Consider the following 16,146-nt stretch of genomic DNA (forward strand, 5'->3'; position numbering starts at 1 on the left):
GCATCAGGCATTGATTAAGTACCAGAGATGAAGACACAAAGACATAAAAGACACAATCCTTGACCTTGGTAAACTCATAGGTCCTGTAGAGGAAACAGACACACAAATCAACCTCACTTAGCCCATATTTCACTGTAATTATACTAGAGGTGTGTACACAGCAAACAGCATGGTGGAGAGAGTAGCACACACAAAACCCAGACATCTCTGAAGACTTAGCTGAACTGCCTCTGACACGAAGTCATTTTGATTACCCTGTGCCTTCCAGATGAGGGTGGAGGGCAAGTGTGGTTGAAGATAGGTGAGTGTGTAAGGGAGAGTGGGTGCACATGAGGAGAAAAGTGAGAGCAACGCTTGGCCTATAGCAGAGAGGTGTTTGATATGGAGCTTATAGGAGATGTCCTCGGCCAAGCATCTGAGGGGTCTGTTCTGCAGAGGCTGTGCTGTCCTGGAAATGAAGTGCCGTCCTTCCAGCCCCCCCTACATGCCCCCTCCTGGGGCAGAACCTTTCATTTACATTACCAGCACCTCCCAGACGAAGTCCTCCAGGGAGAAGCTGGGGGCTGGGTTGTGCCCACAGTCCTTCATCCTCCAAGATTTTCAAAACTTCTTTCACTTTATTTTAGTGGCCTCTGACCAAGCCAAAGCAAAGACTGGAGGAGGTCGACAGGGGGAGGGCAGGCTGTTACTAGAAGTACAATGAGGTAATTCCCTAAGGACTGATCAAAGAACGTGAAAACAGAGGAAGACGTAGGAAAAGGCCAAACTGCAACTTAGAGATTTTACATTCCACGTGTCTGAATCCAGAGGAGCAGGCATCAGGCTTTACAGGAATCCTGAACTTGCTTTCTGGCCCCAGCTACACCACAAACCAGTTATGTGACCTTTTCGTCAGTTTCCTCACCTCTAAACTAAACAGGTTGTGACAGGTTCCCATCCCTCCCCATCAGGTAGCCATTCCCTCCTTCTAACAACAGGCGGGGTGTGGGTCCACCTTCTCCGTGGCCAGCAGATGGCAGCACCAGCTCTTTGCTCTGGCCATGGCCCAAGGAACAGTTTCTGGTCAAGCTCCAAGCTTTTGTCTTCAGCTCCACAGCCTCAGCCCTGAACAGTTAGAGCCATGTCAGCTTCCACAGTAGCTCCCCTCATTATCTACAGGGCGCTTCCAGCATAAAGTTCTCAGGAACATCACTTGAGAAGGCAGATTCTGGCTAGAATTCTTTTTAGGAGAAGGCAGGTAATTTACGAAGATTTCAGGAACAGAGAGTAACGGAGAAGTGAAGCCCCATCTTTTCTTTCTTCCTTCCTCCCTTCCTCTCTCTCTTTCTCTCCCCTTCTTTCTCTCTCCCTCTCTTTCTTTCCTTCTTCCTTTCTTTCTTTCTTTTCCCTTTCTTTCCTTCCTTCCTTCTCATGAGCCTGTGAACTCTCTTCCCCAAGTCTATGAGTTCCTAGAGGGCAGAGGCTCTGTCCCCATCCCCGATCTCCAGCACTATGCTCAGCGCCTGGATATATAGTCAGTGCTTAGAAAATGTGAATTCGTGATTTAACCACATTTTCATTTGATCATCTTAAGTTAATTCTTACAAGCACTCTTAGAAGTAGAACCTAGTATTTATTGAATGAGTAAACTAAATGGACTTTCAGGGAAATCAACAAAAATTACTTATCATCAACTCTGCTAGCCAGACTCTGTACTCGGGTTACAATGATGAATAAGAAACGGTCCGCACAGCGGTTACAGATGTCTAAAAAAAAACATGGACAACCTAAGAGCTGTGAGCTGAGTTTATTCAGTGTCTTACTGAGGACGATATCGCAGGAGACAGCCTCTCAGATGTCTGAGAAACTGTTCCATAGAAGTAGGGGAGGAGCCAGGATATATATGAATTTTTTTGCTGGAAAAAAAACCAAAACATGTAGTTGAACATAAAAAGATTACTGCTAATCACAAAGAACAGACATCTCAAATCAATGAGTTTAGTGCTTTTTTTATGTATGGGAAGATGCAAGAATCTGGGCTCTTTGAAAATTTTTCCATAGATATGTTTCTTAACTATCTAGGGGCTGGTCAGAGAATAATACCAGCTTGGATCAGAGGGGAATTATTAATACAAAGGAGAAAATGTATCAGGCCAGTTAGGCTAAAAATGTATTTCTCCAATTAATGTGATTCCAGGATGCCACACTAGTGCTTAATAATAGATCAGATGTTAGTCGAATGCCCAGGTCATACAGCGGTGAGGTTGCTTTACCAGGCCCTTGCCTCCACAGGAAGGGATTGCATTTTGCAATGACTTTAATGCATGCGGGCTCACAGGCAGGAAGAGGCCTGAAGGGCGGCTCTGGAAGAGTCATAATCTAAAAGCTTGAAATTAATTGAAATAGACAGAAAATTTACAATGAACCCAAACCTTTCACTTTCTCTTCTGGTATTTTTGAGAGAGGTCATGGAAGGAGGCCAGTTATTTCCATCCTAGTGCTAGCTCTTCTCCTCAGTTTATTTCACTTTTCTCCCTTGGGCTTTTTTCTCTCTTGCTCAACCTCAATTAGCCAACATTCAATCATGAGCTTAGCCTCCTGTCTGAGCCTGGCATGTCTTGAGGTGTCCTGTGTCAGAGGATTCACCCTGTGCCCTCTGCATTGTGTGCTCCTTCCCGATGATACGGTGCTGGTTCTTATCCTTTAACCCGGGAGTTCGATTTAGCTGCCTCAGCTAAAGGACACAGAGCAGCGTGGCACTTGCTGGCTGCCAGCACCCCTGTGCTCCACAGAAGTTTTACATTCTTTGGGACCAAGATCCTTGAATACGCTTTTCAGAGCCATTTCCCCCCTCTGCCAGACCCACTTCCTTCAGGAATGGCTTGTAGGAACACCCAGACATGTTATAAACAAAGCCCCTAGGGTTCTGCTGGGCCAGCAAGATCAATGACTGGGTTTTGCAAAATGATCCATATTCCTCTGGGTCTATTGTACATTCTAAGAGATTCCCTACAAAATAGGTTTAGAATTTATGTTTCTTTTGTCTAGTTGAAAGAGACTCTCTAATTTAAGAAAACAAAACAAAACAATAAGCCACCCCCCCACACACACACACCCAATTCTATTCAAAGCAAGAGAAAGAACGTAGATTGAATCTAGATTCAAAACTCAGTCCCCAGGGTGTCCTTATTGGGGGAAGAGAAACCTCAGACCTTAAGCAAGCCGGCCTTAGCCTTGCCATGTCCCCTGTGCCCACAACAGAGCAGTAATTAGGTACACAGGCCTGAAATTACTTAATGCCCCAAAGGACAAAGTGACCACAAATGTGTTAGCCACACAGCACTCGATGGCAGGGTTCGAAAGCAAATGGGAGAATACTAAACCTGTCAAACTTCCTCTTCCCAGATGTTGGGAGATTAAAAAAAAAAAAAAATCCCAGACCTTCCTTACATTCTGGAATAAGAAAGGCCAGATCCATAAAGCCCACAGTGAAGGAATGGATGGACAATTAAACACAAACCCTGAGCCAAGAAGGGACAATAGTTTAACATCCTGTTTGCAGGAGGAAACAGACGCTGGAAGCAGCTGTTGCCCTGGGACTCTCCGAGCTTGAAAGATTTGTGCTTCCTTCTTGTAAACACAGCCGGGTCTCCTGGAGGTTCTAGAGCTCCCTCCTGCCTTCCGCCCCGGTTGTTTTTCTTACAACCTGACTCAGCCCGACCTGAGAGCAGCCTTTCGCCAGGATGTGAGGAGGGGAGGGGAGCTTGATTGCCGCCAGCATCGCCTTCAGACTTAGGTCCCATTTCCAGGTCCAGGAGGACTTGTCTTTCATCCTGAGCTGCTTTTCCGTGGCTGCAAGAGATTTGAATTTGGCTTTTTTCTTTTCTTTAATAGTTCATATGGACAAACAACAACTACAGTACCACTTGTGATAGACAAAACAGAACACCTGGTTGTCGGACTTTTTTTTTTTGGCTGCGCAGCATGCGGGATCTTAGTTCCCCAACCAGGGATTAAACCCACGTTCCCTGCAGTGGAAGCGTGGAGTCTTAACCACTGGACCACCAGGGAAGTCCCAACACAAGACAACTGGAAACAACCTAAATATCCAGAAATGGTTTACAACTTTATGACACATCTGTTACCCAAAAACTGGGTTCACCTCTTGGTGCGTGTAGAGCCAATAGATACAACCAAGCCAAAGGTCAGGAGAAGAAAGGATGTATTATTACTTGCGGCAAGTAAGGAGAATACCGGGGATTTTTCTCAAAGCAGTATCTCCCCGAACAGCAAAATTGGGGAAGTTTTAAGCTAAGGATACATGCATATTTATAAAGGGGCTTGAGCAGAGGAGAATTCAGCATAGAATTGGGGCAAAGGTCGACAGAGTACAAGCTTTAGCTGATTGAAATCAGGAAGGTCAACATCATCCCACCCTCCACCTGGGTGGGGGCCTTAGTTCCTGCAGAACTCAAAGATATATTATTAAGTAGGGGAAGAAACTAAGAGGAACTAGGACTCTGCTTTATCACTGCACTAGTGTTTGCCTGCCTTTCCTCTGTTCCCTAAAGATCATTAATTACTGAGACCTGTTCAAGGGCAAGCACTGTGGCCAGGCTTAGATCACAAAATGGCTTAGGCCAAAGAGGCTTCTCTTATGTCAAGAAAGCCATTCCCGGTTCTCTTTCTCTGGGGACCCCCTAACCTATCTGTTTACACATCGATGCAAGAGAAGGCCCTGCAGGTGTTAATAATAATGGCCTAGTTCTTTCCGTACTCACACGGACGCTTCTCAGACACAATGTCAAGGGGAGAAAGCAAACAGAAGGGCACTCTTGCCCCATTTTTGTTTTTAAAACAGGCAAGACATCTTTAGTGGAACCGTATCTCTATCCTGATTAGAAGAAACCATTTGGAAAAAGGCCATTTTTGAGACAAGGGGAAATTGGAGTATGAACGGGGTACTAGATGAAATCAAGGAATTGTTCCTTTAAATGTGTTTTTTAAAATGTTTCCATCAAATGTGACAGGACGTTATGGTTATGTAAGAAAATGTCCATATGTTTAAAAGATGCATGCCAAAGGATGTAGAGGTGAACCGATACAATTTAGAGATTTGTTTTAAAATAATTCAGAAAAAGGAAAAAGATAAAAGGGATGGATGAAGTACTTACTGAGGATGGGGATATGGAGGTTGATTCTACTATTCTTTCTTCTTTTGTGCATGTTTGTGAGACAGGAAGGGAGCGGGGCACAACCTTTAAAAGACTGACAGCCATTGAGGACATGACATAAACTGGTTAGAACCATAGAACCAACTAGGTCCAAAATGGCAGATAATTGACTTCCACTAGACCTTGAGCCTCAGTGTACGCTCATTGTAATACATCAGCATATGATAAATGACCCACACACAGGCGCCGGGACAGTTCCAAGACCGACCATAAAAGGCCAAAAAGTGGGCAGGTGTCCAATTCCTGGAAATCCCCACCCCTTCCCCCAAATAGTTGGAATAATCCTCCCACTCATTAGCCTATGAAATTATCCAACCCTATAAAAACTGACAACCCTGTACCCTGGGACCTCTCGCCTTCTGAGATGGCCCACACACTGTCTATGGAGTGTGTATCTCCCTGAATAAACCTTCTTTCACTTTACTGTGTCTCACTCTTGAATCCTTTCCTGCACAATGTCAAGAACCCACACTTGGTGGCTGTCCCAGGGACTAGCCTGAGACCTGGGATGTGACCATCCTCTTGTGCCCCACTTTCTTTCCTGCAACATTTGAATTTCTTCTTAATACAAAATCTTGAATATACAGGAAAAACGTGTATGGGGGAACCTGCTGTATGATCAGGCCACTCAAGATTGCTGTTCTCTTGCCCTCTGCACTTCCCATACTCCCAGTCCCTGCCTCATCTATACGAGACTGACCTCACCTTTTAATCATAGAGCCTAATTGGTAACTGCCCATGTGCTTGGCCCCCACCTACTCTTCCTCTCCCCCACCCCCAGCTGGTAATTGTTCTAATTAGGCCAGAATGGCTCCATCCAGGTAGTTTATCTAAGGGAAACATCTGCCCCAAGTAACATCTGACTTGCTCCTCCCTGTTTCCCCTGGTAACCAATGAACCAACCTGATGTCAATTCCCCCTATAAGTGGTAGCTTCCCCCCTCCCCCTGGTAGAAGACTGCTGCCTCATCCTGCCTGCCGTCGGCCTTCCACGGTGCAGTGTTGCTCCAGGACCTTGCTTCGGACGTGTAAGTTCCCCGCTCCCATAAATCACTGACGTCTCTGTCGGTGCCTCCAGGCTCTTTCTTTGGTCTTGTGGCTGGGCAACTACAAGCTTTGCAGGCCTGTGAGGTGCACCCAGCAATTGTCTAGACAGCCAGGAGGCCGAGGAAACTCCCGTGAGTGCTGAGATGTCGGGAAATAAGGATGGGGAATGGAAAGTTGCCAGGAGAACCCCAGGGAGGCTGTGCGCTAGCATGTGGGACACTTTGGCGGTTGTCCTTGATAAATGGGGGCTGCTAAGAGAGTACGGAGAACTCATAGATACCCCTAAGGGTATTGCAGAGCTATTGGCCTCCATTACAGTGGGAGAAAAGAAGTTAGACAATGAGGCAGTGGCTGCAGCTGTGGGCTGGCCATTGCTTGCTGTGTTAAGAAAGGCCATGGATGGTGAACTATCAGCCAAGGCTGAGGTTAGGCGTCTAGAGAAGGAATTAAAACTTGAGAGAGGGGTTCCCTGGTAGTGCAGTGGTTGGGAGTCCGCCTGCCGATGCGGGGGGTGCAGGTTCGTGCCTCGGTCGCGGAGCGGCTGGGCCCGTGGGCCGTGGTCGATGGGCCAGCGCGTCCGGAGCCTGTGCTCCACGGCGGGAGAGGCCGCGACAGTGAGAGGCCCGCGTAACGCAAAAAAAAAAAAAAAAAAAAACCTTGAGAGAAGGACTTCATTGGTGGTGCAGTGGTTAAGAATCCGTCTGCCAATGCAGGGGACACGGTTTTGAGCCCTGGTCCGGGAAGATCCCACATGCCGTGGAGCAACTAAGCCCGTGCACCACAAATACTAAGCCTGTGCTCTAGAGCCCGGGAGCCACAACTACTGAAGCCGGGGCGCCTAGAGCCCATGCTCTGCAACAAGAGAAGCCACCGCAATGAGAAGCTCGCGCACTGCGACGAAGAGTAGCTCCCGCTCACCGCAACTAGAGAAATGTCCGCACACAGCAACGAAGATCCAACGCAGCCAAAACTAAATTAATTAATTAAATAAATTTAAAAAAATAAAAACTTGAGAGAAAACACTAAGCTGGCCCAAACTGGAACTACAGACACATTAGTGGCTAGATTGAGGGAACAAGATGGGACATTAGAGACATTAGCCTGCTGCGTGGCCCAGCTAAAGGGGAGGCAGCTTCCCTGACAGAGAGTCCGGATGGTCATGGCCTGTCCAAATTGGGACCCCAAAGTATGGGACCCTACGAGAGCACTGATGAGGAAGATTGGGATGAGGTCATAGGACTCCTTGTCTCAGTGAGGCCAGTGGCTGGCCCTGTGATGACCACCAAATATAAATATCAGCTAAGACCACAGAGTGTAGATGACGATTTGCTCCCTCCCCCAGAGTGGGGCTAACTGGCCACCCTCAGACACTGCAACCAGACTGAACTAGTTGAACTGGGTGACAAATTTAGACAAAAGGGGAGGGAATCAGTCGTGGCTTGGTTGCTGCATATCTGGGATGTTGGTGGGGAAGGCATGATATTAACTGGCCTGGATATGTCAAAGACGGCCTCTGTGACTAGGCACCCAGCCCTCTGGGAGCATTTATATGGGGCCATCAATGAGGGCAAAGTGATTTCCTTGCTCTCTTGGATAATGGCTGCCTGCTGCGCCACCTGGCCCAATGAAGGGGATGTACCTCCTCCTCCTCTCCATTGGCAAACCATGGAAAAACTACAAGATGTATTAAGAGGGCTTCCCTGGTGGCACAGTGGTTGAGAGTCCGCCTCCCGATGCAGGGGACGCGGGTTCATGTCCCGGTACGGGAAGATCCCACATGCCACGGAGCGGCTGGGCCCGTGAGCCATGGCCACTGAGCCTGCGTGTCCGGAGCCTGTGCTCCGCAATGGGAGAGACCGCAACAGTGAGAGGCCTGCATACTGACAAAAAAAAAAAAAAAAAGATGTATTAAGAAAACTAGGCATGAAACCCTCCATATATGCCCAGCACTATCGGGGCCCAGAAAATGAGTTATTTACAGCAGGCATGAAGAACACAATCCTCCAGTCTGCTCCTGGGCAGTGGTATGGGGCCCTAGTTTGCATCCTGAGTCCCTTCGTAGGGCACCCACTTGCTTGGGTGGTGCAAACAATAGTAGCTATAGACAGCTACTATCTTTAGCATACTAGGTGTCTTACTCACCTGCTTTAGCTGCTGTTGTTTGTATTGTCTTTGTGGCATCTAGTTGCAGGGCACCTCTACATACCTGACCCCAGGGATATCACAGAAGAGGGGAGGGCCAAGATTGTGAGGGTCAAGCAGTGTATGTAGGGGTGGAGTGTATGATCAGGCCACTCAAGATGGCTGCTCTCTTGCTCTCTGTACATCCCCTGTTCAACCAGTCCCTGCCTTACCTACGCCCTAACTCACCTGACTCCCTCTTAATCATGGAACCTAAACAGTAACTGCCCAAGCGCTTGCCCTCCAACCCCTGCCCCGAGCTCATGATTGTTCTAATCCTTAGGCCAGAACAGCTCCACCCTGCTAATTTATCAAAGGGAAACACCTGCCCAGGACAGTCTTAACCTGAGGGCTAGGAGGGACCTGCTCCTCTGCTGGTTTCCCTCATAACCAATGAGCAAACCTGATGTCAATTCCCCCTATAATTGGTATCCTCCCTCTTCCCTGGTAGCCAAGACTGTTGCCCTGCCATTTGTTCTGAAATCTGGTTAGCAATGTAATCATCTAGAGGAGTCAGAAGGGGGCCTGTGACTGTAAGGGGCAAAAGAGTACCCAAGGTTCCCTTTTAAACGCTAAGCCAGCTCCCTTGGGGCTGTAGTCACCCTCAGAAATATGTATGTGTTTGGTTGGTATGTTTCTTGTGCAGCTTGGAAGTCAGAGTCCCAGAAGAAGGAGGAAACTCCCCAATACTTAATTCTAATTTGGGAGGAACCAAGAGAACCTGATTTCATTACTGCTGCCCTTGTGGGCTGGGGGAAGTATCTCTGTTCTTTTTCTGCCACATCACACATGACGTGGTTCACAGGACATACACTCCCACAGGCAACTACAATGTCTCTTCTCTATATATGCGAGTCTGTTTCATAGATAAGTTCATTTGTGTCATTATTTTAGATTCCACATATAAGTGATATCATATGGTATTTCTTTCTCTTTCTGACATACTTCAATTAGTATGATAATGTCTAGGTCCATCCATGTTGATGCAAATGGCATTATTTTATTACTTATTAGTATTCCATTGTATATTTGTACCACATCTTCTTTGTCCATTCATCTCTCAATGGACATTTAGGTTGTCCCATGTCTTGGCTATTGTGAATAGTGCTGCTATGAACATAGGGGTGCATGTATCTTTTTGAATTATAGTTTTGTCCAAATATATGCCCAGGAGTGGGACTGCTGGATAATATGGCAACTCTAGTTTTTTGAGGAACCTCCATACTCTTCTCCATAGTGGCTGCACCAATTTACATTCCCACCAAGAGTGTAGGAGTGTTCCCTTTTCTCCACACCCTCTCCAGCATTTGTTATTTGTAGACTTTTTAATGATGGCCACTCTGACTGGTGTGAGGTGGTATCTCATTGTAGTTTTGATTTGTATTTCTCTAATAATTAGCGATATTGAGCATCTTTTCAGGTACCTATTGGCCATCTGTACATCTTCTTTGTAGAAATGTCTATTTAGGTCTTCTGCCCATTTTTCGAATGGGCTGTTTTTTGTTGCTGTTGAGTTTTTTGGGTTTGTTTTTTTTTTTTTTGCGATACGCGGGCCTCTCACTGTTGTGGCCTCTCCCATTGCAGAGCACAGGCTCCGGATGCGCAGGCCCAGTGGCCATGGCTCACGGGCCCAGCCGCTCCGCGGCACATGGGATCTTCCCGGACCGGGGCACGAACCCATGTCGCCTGCATCAGCAGGTGGACTCTCAACCACTGTGCCACCAGGGAAGCCCTGCTGTTGAGTTTTATGAGCTCTTTTTATATTTTGGAAATTAAGCTCTTGTCAGTTGCATAGTTTGCAAATGTTTTCTCCCATTCTATAGGTTGTCTTTTCGTTTTGTTTATGGTTTCCTTTGCTGTGCAAAGGCTTGTAAGATTCGTTAGGTTCCATTTGTTTTGTTTTGCCTTTATTTCTATTGCCTTGGAAGACTGACTTAAGAAAACATTTGTATGATTTATGTCAGAATGTTTTGCCTATGTTCTAGGAGTTTTATGGTGTCATGTCATATTTAAGTCTTTAAGCCATTTTGAGTTTATTTTTTTGTGTGGTGTGTTCTTTAATTGATTTGCATGCAGCCGTCCAACTTTCCCAACACCACTTGCTGAAGAGACTGTTACCCATCGTATATTTTTGCCTCCTTAGTTGAAGATTAATTGACTATAGGTGTGTGGGTTTATTTCTGGGCTCTTTATTCTGTTCCATTGATCCATATGTCTGTTTTTGTGCCAGTGCCACACTGTTTTGATTACTGTAGCTTTGTAGTATTGTCTGAACTCTGGGAGGGTTATGCCTCCTGCTTTGTTCTTTTTCCTCAGGATTGCTTTGGCAATTTTAGGTCTTTTATGGTTCCATATAAATTTTAGGATGATTTGTTCTAGTTTTGTGAAAAATGTCATGGGTAATTTGATAGGGACCACATTTGTCTTTTTAAAAATTAATTTATTTTAATTTTATTTATTTTTTGGCTGTGTTGGGTCTTCGTTTCTGCGTGCAGGCTTTCTTTAGTTGTGGCGAGTGGGGGTTACTCTTTGTTGCGTTGCGCAGGCTTCTCATTGCAGTGGCTTCTCTTATTGTGGAGCGCAGGCTCTAGGAGTGGGGGCTTCAGTAGTTGTGGCATGTGGGCTCAATAGTTGTGGCTCGTAGGCTCTAGAGCACAGGCTCAGTAGTTGTGGCACACGGGCTTAGTTGCTCCGCGGCATGTGGGATCTTCCCGGACCAGGGCTCGAACCCGTGTCCCCTGCATTGGCAGGTGGATTCTTAACCACTGCGTCACCACGGAAGTCCTTGTCTTTCTTCTTTTTTAATTAAAGAAATATTTTTATTGAAGTATAGTCAATTTACAATGTTGTATTTAGTTTCAGGTATAAAGGAAAGTGATTCAGTTATATAGATAGGTATATTCTTTTTCACATTCTTTTCCATTATAGGCTGTTACAAGATGTTGAATATAATTCCCTGTGCTATACAGTAGGTTTTTGTTATCTATTTTATATATAATATTAATCCAAAACTCCTAATTAATCCCTCTCTTCACCTTTTCTCTTTGGTAACCATAAGTTTGTTTTCTATGTCTGAGTCTATTTCTGTTTTGTAAATAAGTTCATTTGTATCATTTTTAGATTCCACATATAAGTGATATCATATGATACTTGACTTTCTCTGACTTATTTCACTTAGTATGATAATCTCTAGGTCCATCCATGTTGTTGCATTCCTTTCTATGACTGAGTCATATTCCATTGTATATTTGTTCCACAACTTTTTTTTTCTTTTTTTTGCGTTACGCAGACCTTTCACTGTTGTGGCCTCTCCAATTGCGGAGCACAGGCTCCAGACGCGCAGGCTCAATGGACATGGCTCACAGGCCTAGCGGCTCCGTGGCATGGGGGATGTTCTCGAACCAGGGCATGAACCCGTGTCCCCTGCATTGGCAGGTGGACTCTCAACCACTGTGCCACCAGGGAAGCCCATTCCACATCTTCTTTATCCATTCATCTGTCAATGGACGTTTATGTTGCTTCCATGTCTTGGATACTGAAATAATGCTGCAGTGAACATGGAGTTGCGTGTATCTTTTCAAACTAGTTTTCATCTTTTACAGACATATGCCCCGGAGTGGGATTGCTAGTTCAAGTGGCAACTCTATTTTTAGTTTTTAAGGACGACCCATATGGTTCTGCATAGTGGCTGCACCAATTTACATTCCCACCAATAGTGTAGGAGGGTTTCCTTTCCTCCACATCCTCTCTTGCATTATTTGTAGACTTTCTAATGATGGCCATTCTGACTGGTGTGAGGTGATACCTCATTGTAGTTTTTTATTTATTTATTTTTATTGGAGTATAATTGCTTTACAATGGTGTGTTAGTTTCTGCTTTATAGCAAAGTGAATCAGTTATACACATATTCCCATATCTCTTCCCTCTTGAGACAACCTCCCTCCCAACCTCCCTATCCAACCCCTCCAGGCGGTCACAAAGCACCGAGCTGATCTTCCTGCGCTATGCGGCTGCTTCTCACTAGCTAGCTATTTTACATTTGGTAGTGTATATATGTCCATGCCTCTCTCTCACTTTGTCACAGCTTGCCCTTCCCGCTCCCCATATCCTAAACTCCATTCTGTAGTAGGTCTGTGTCTTTATTCCTTTCTTACCCCTAGGTTCTTCATGACATTCTTTTTTTCTTAAATTCCATATACATGTGTTAGCATACAGTATCTGTCTTTGTCTTTCTGACTTACTTCACTCTGTATAACAGACTCTAGGTCTATCCACCTCACTACAAATAGCTCAATTTTGTTTCTTTTTATGGCTGAATAATATTCCATTGTATATATGTGCCACATCTTCTTTATCTATTCATCTGATGATGGACACTTAGGTTGTTTCCATCTCCTGGCTATTGTACATAGACCTGCAATGGACATTTTGGTACACGACACTTTTTGAATCATGGTTTTCTCATATACTCTCAGGGTATATGCCCAGTAGTGGGATAGCTGGGTCATATGGTAGTTTTATTTGTAGTTTTTAATGGAACCTGAATACTGTTCTCCATAGTGGCTGTGCCAGTTCACATTCCCACCAGCAGTGCAAGAGTGTTCCATTTTTTGCACACCCTTCCCAGCATTTATTGTCTCTAGATTTTTGATGATGGCCATTCTGACTGGTGTGAGATGATATCTCATTGTAGTTTTGATTTGCATTTCTCTAATGATTAATGATGTTGAGCATTCTTCCATGTGTTTGTTGACAGTCTGTATATCTTCTTTGGAGAAATGCCTATTTAGGTCTTCTGCCCATTTTTGGATTCGGTTGTTTGTTTTTTTGTTATTGAGCTGCATGAGCTGCTTATAAATTTTGGAGATTAATCCTTTGTCAGTTGCTTCATTTGCAAATATTTTCTCCCATTCTGAGGGTTGTGTTTTGGTCTTGTTTACGGTTACCTTTGCTGTACAGAAGCTTTGACATTTCATTAGGTCCCATTTGTTTATGTTTGTTTTTATTTCCATTTCTCTAGGAGGTGGGTCAAAAAGGATCTTGCTGTGATTTATGTCATAGAGGGTTCTGCCTATGTTTTCCTCTAAGAGTTTGATAGTTTCTGGCCTTACCTTTAGGTCTTTAGTCCATTTTGAGCTTAATTTTGTGTATGGTGTTAGGGAGTGATCTAATCTCATACTTTTACATGTAGCTGTCCAGTTTTCCCAGCACCACTTACTGAAGAGGCTGTCCTTTCTCCACTGTACATTCCTGCCTCCTTTATCAAAGATAAGGTGACCATATATGCGTGGGTTTATCTCTGGGCTTTCTATCCTGTTCCATTGATCTATCTTTCTGTTTTTGTGCCAGTACCATACTGTCTGCATTACTGTAGCTTTGCAGTATTGTATGAAGTCGGGGAGCCTGATTCCTCCAGCTCCGTTTCTCCTTCTCAGGAGTGCTTTGGCTATTTGGGGTCTTTTGTGTTTCCATACAAATTGTGAAATTCTTTGTTCTAGTTCTGTGAAAAATGCCAGTGGCAGTTTGATAGGGGCTGCATTGAATCTGTAGATTGCTTTGGGTAGTAGAGTCATTTTCACAATGTTGATTCTTCCAATCCAAGAACATGGTATATCTCTCCATCTCTTTGTATCATCTTTAGTTTCTTGCATCAGTGTCTTTTAATTTTCTGCATACAGGTCTTTTGTCTCTTTAGGTAGGTTTATTCCTAGATATTTTACTCCTTTGGTTGCAATGGTAAATGGGAGTGTTTTCTTGATATCACTTTCAGATTTTTCCTCATTCGTATACAGGAATGCCAGAGATTTCTGTGCATTATTTTTCATCCTGCTACTTTACCAAATTCATTGATTAGCTCTAGTAGTTTTCTGGTAGCATCTTTAGGATTCTCTATGTAGAGTATCATGTCATCTGCAAACAGTGACAGCTTTACTTCTTCTTTTCCGATTTGGATTCCTTTTATTTCCTTTTCTTCTCTGGTTGCTGTGGCTAAAACTTCCAAAACTATGTTGAATAAGAGTGGTGAGAGTGGGCAACCTTGTCTTGTTCCTGATCTTAGTGGAAATGCTTTCAGTTTTTCACCTTTGAGGACGATGTTGGCTGTGGGTTTGTCATATATGGCCTTTATTATGTTGAGGAAAGTTCCCTCTATGCCTACTTTCTGCAGGGTTTTTATCATCAATGGGTGTTGAATTTTGTCGCATGTTTCTCTGCATCTATTGAGATGATCATATGGGTTTTCTCCTTCAATTTGTTAATATGGTGTATCACGTTGATTGATTTGCATATATTGAAGAATCCTTGCATTCCTGGAATAAACCCTACTTGGTCATGGTGTATGATCCTTTTAATGTGCTGTTGGATTCTGTTTGCTAGTATTTTGTTGAGGATTTTTGCATCTATGTTCACGAGTGATATTGGCCTGTAGTTTTCTTTCTTTGTGACATCCTTGTCTGGTTTTGGTATCAGGTTGATGGTGGCCTCGTAGAATGAGTTTGGGAGTGTTCCTCCCTCTGCTCTATCTTGGAAGTGTTTGAGAAGGATAGGTGTTAGCTCTTCTCAAAATCTTTGATAGAATTCGCCTGTGAAGCCATCTGGTCCTGGGCTTTTGTTAGTTGGAAGATTTTTGATCACAGTTTCGATTTCAGTGCTTGTACTTGGTCTGTTCATATTTTCTGTTTCTTCCTGATTCAGTCTTGACAGGTGGTGCATTTCTAAGAATTTGTCCATTTCTTCCAGGTTGTCCATTTTATTGGCATAGTGTTGCTTGTAGTAATCTCTCATGATCTTTTGTATTTCTGCAGTGTCCGTTTTTACTTCTCCTTTTTCATTTCTAATTCTATTGATTTGAGGCTTCTCCCTTTTCTTCTTGATGAATCTGGCTAATGGTTTATGAATTTTGTTTACCTTCTCAAAGAACCAGCTTTTAGTTTTATTGATCTTTGCTATTGTTACCTTCATTTCTTTATCATTTATTTCTGCTCTGACTTTCATGATTTCTTCCCTTCTGCTAACATTGGGGTTTTTTTGTTGTTCTTTCTCTAATTGTTTAGGTGTAAGGCTAGGTTGTTTATTCGAGATGTTTCCTGTTTCCTTTTTTTTTTTTTACATCTTTATTGGAGTATAATTGCTTTACAATGATGTGTTAGTTTCTGCTTTATAATAAAGTGAATCAGTTATACATACACGTATGTTCCCATATCTCTTCCCTCTTGCGTCTCCCTCCCTCCCAACGTCCCTATCCCACCCCTCCAGGCGGTCACAAAGCACCGAGCTGATCTTCCTGTGCTATGCGGCTGCTTCCCACTAGCTATCTATTTTACATTTGGTAGTGTATATATGTCCATGCCCCTCTCCCTTGCTTTGTCACAGCTTACCCTCCCCTCCCCATATCCTCAAGTCCATTCTCTAGTAGGTCTGTGTCTTTATTCCTTCTTACCCCTAAGATCTTCATGACATTCTTTTTTTCTTAAATTCCATATACATGTGTTAGCATACGGTATTTGTCTTTGTCTTTCTGACTTACTTCACTTTGTATGACAGACTCTAGGTTTATCCACCTCATTACAAATAGCTCAGTTTCATTTCTTTTTATGGCTGAGTAATATTCCATTGTATATATGTGCCACATCTTCTTTATCCATTAATCTGATGATGGACACTTAGGTTGTTTCCATCTCCTGGCTATTGTACGTAGAGCTGCAATG

The sequence above is a fragment of the Hyperoodon ampullatus genome (assembly GCF_949752795.1).
Source record: "Hyperoodon ampullatus genome assembly, chromosome: 2".
NCBI lineage: Eukaryota > Metazoa > Chordata > Mammalia > Artiodactyla > Ziphiidae > Hyperoodon > Hyperoodon ampullatus.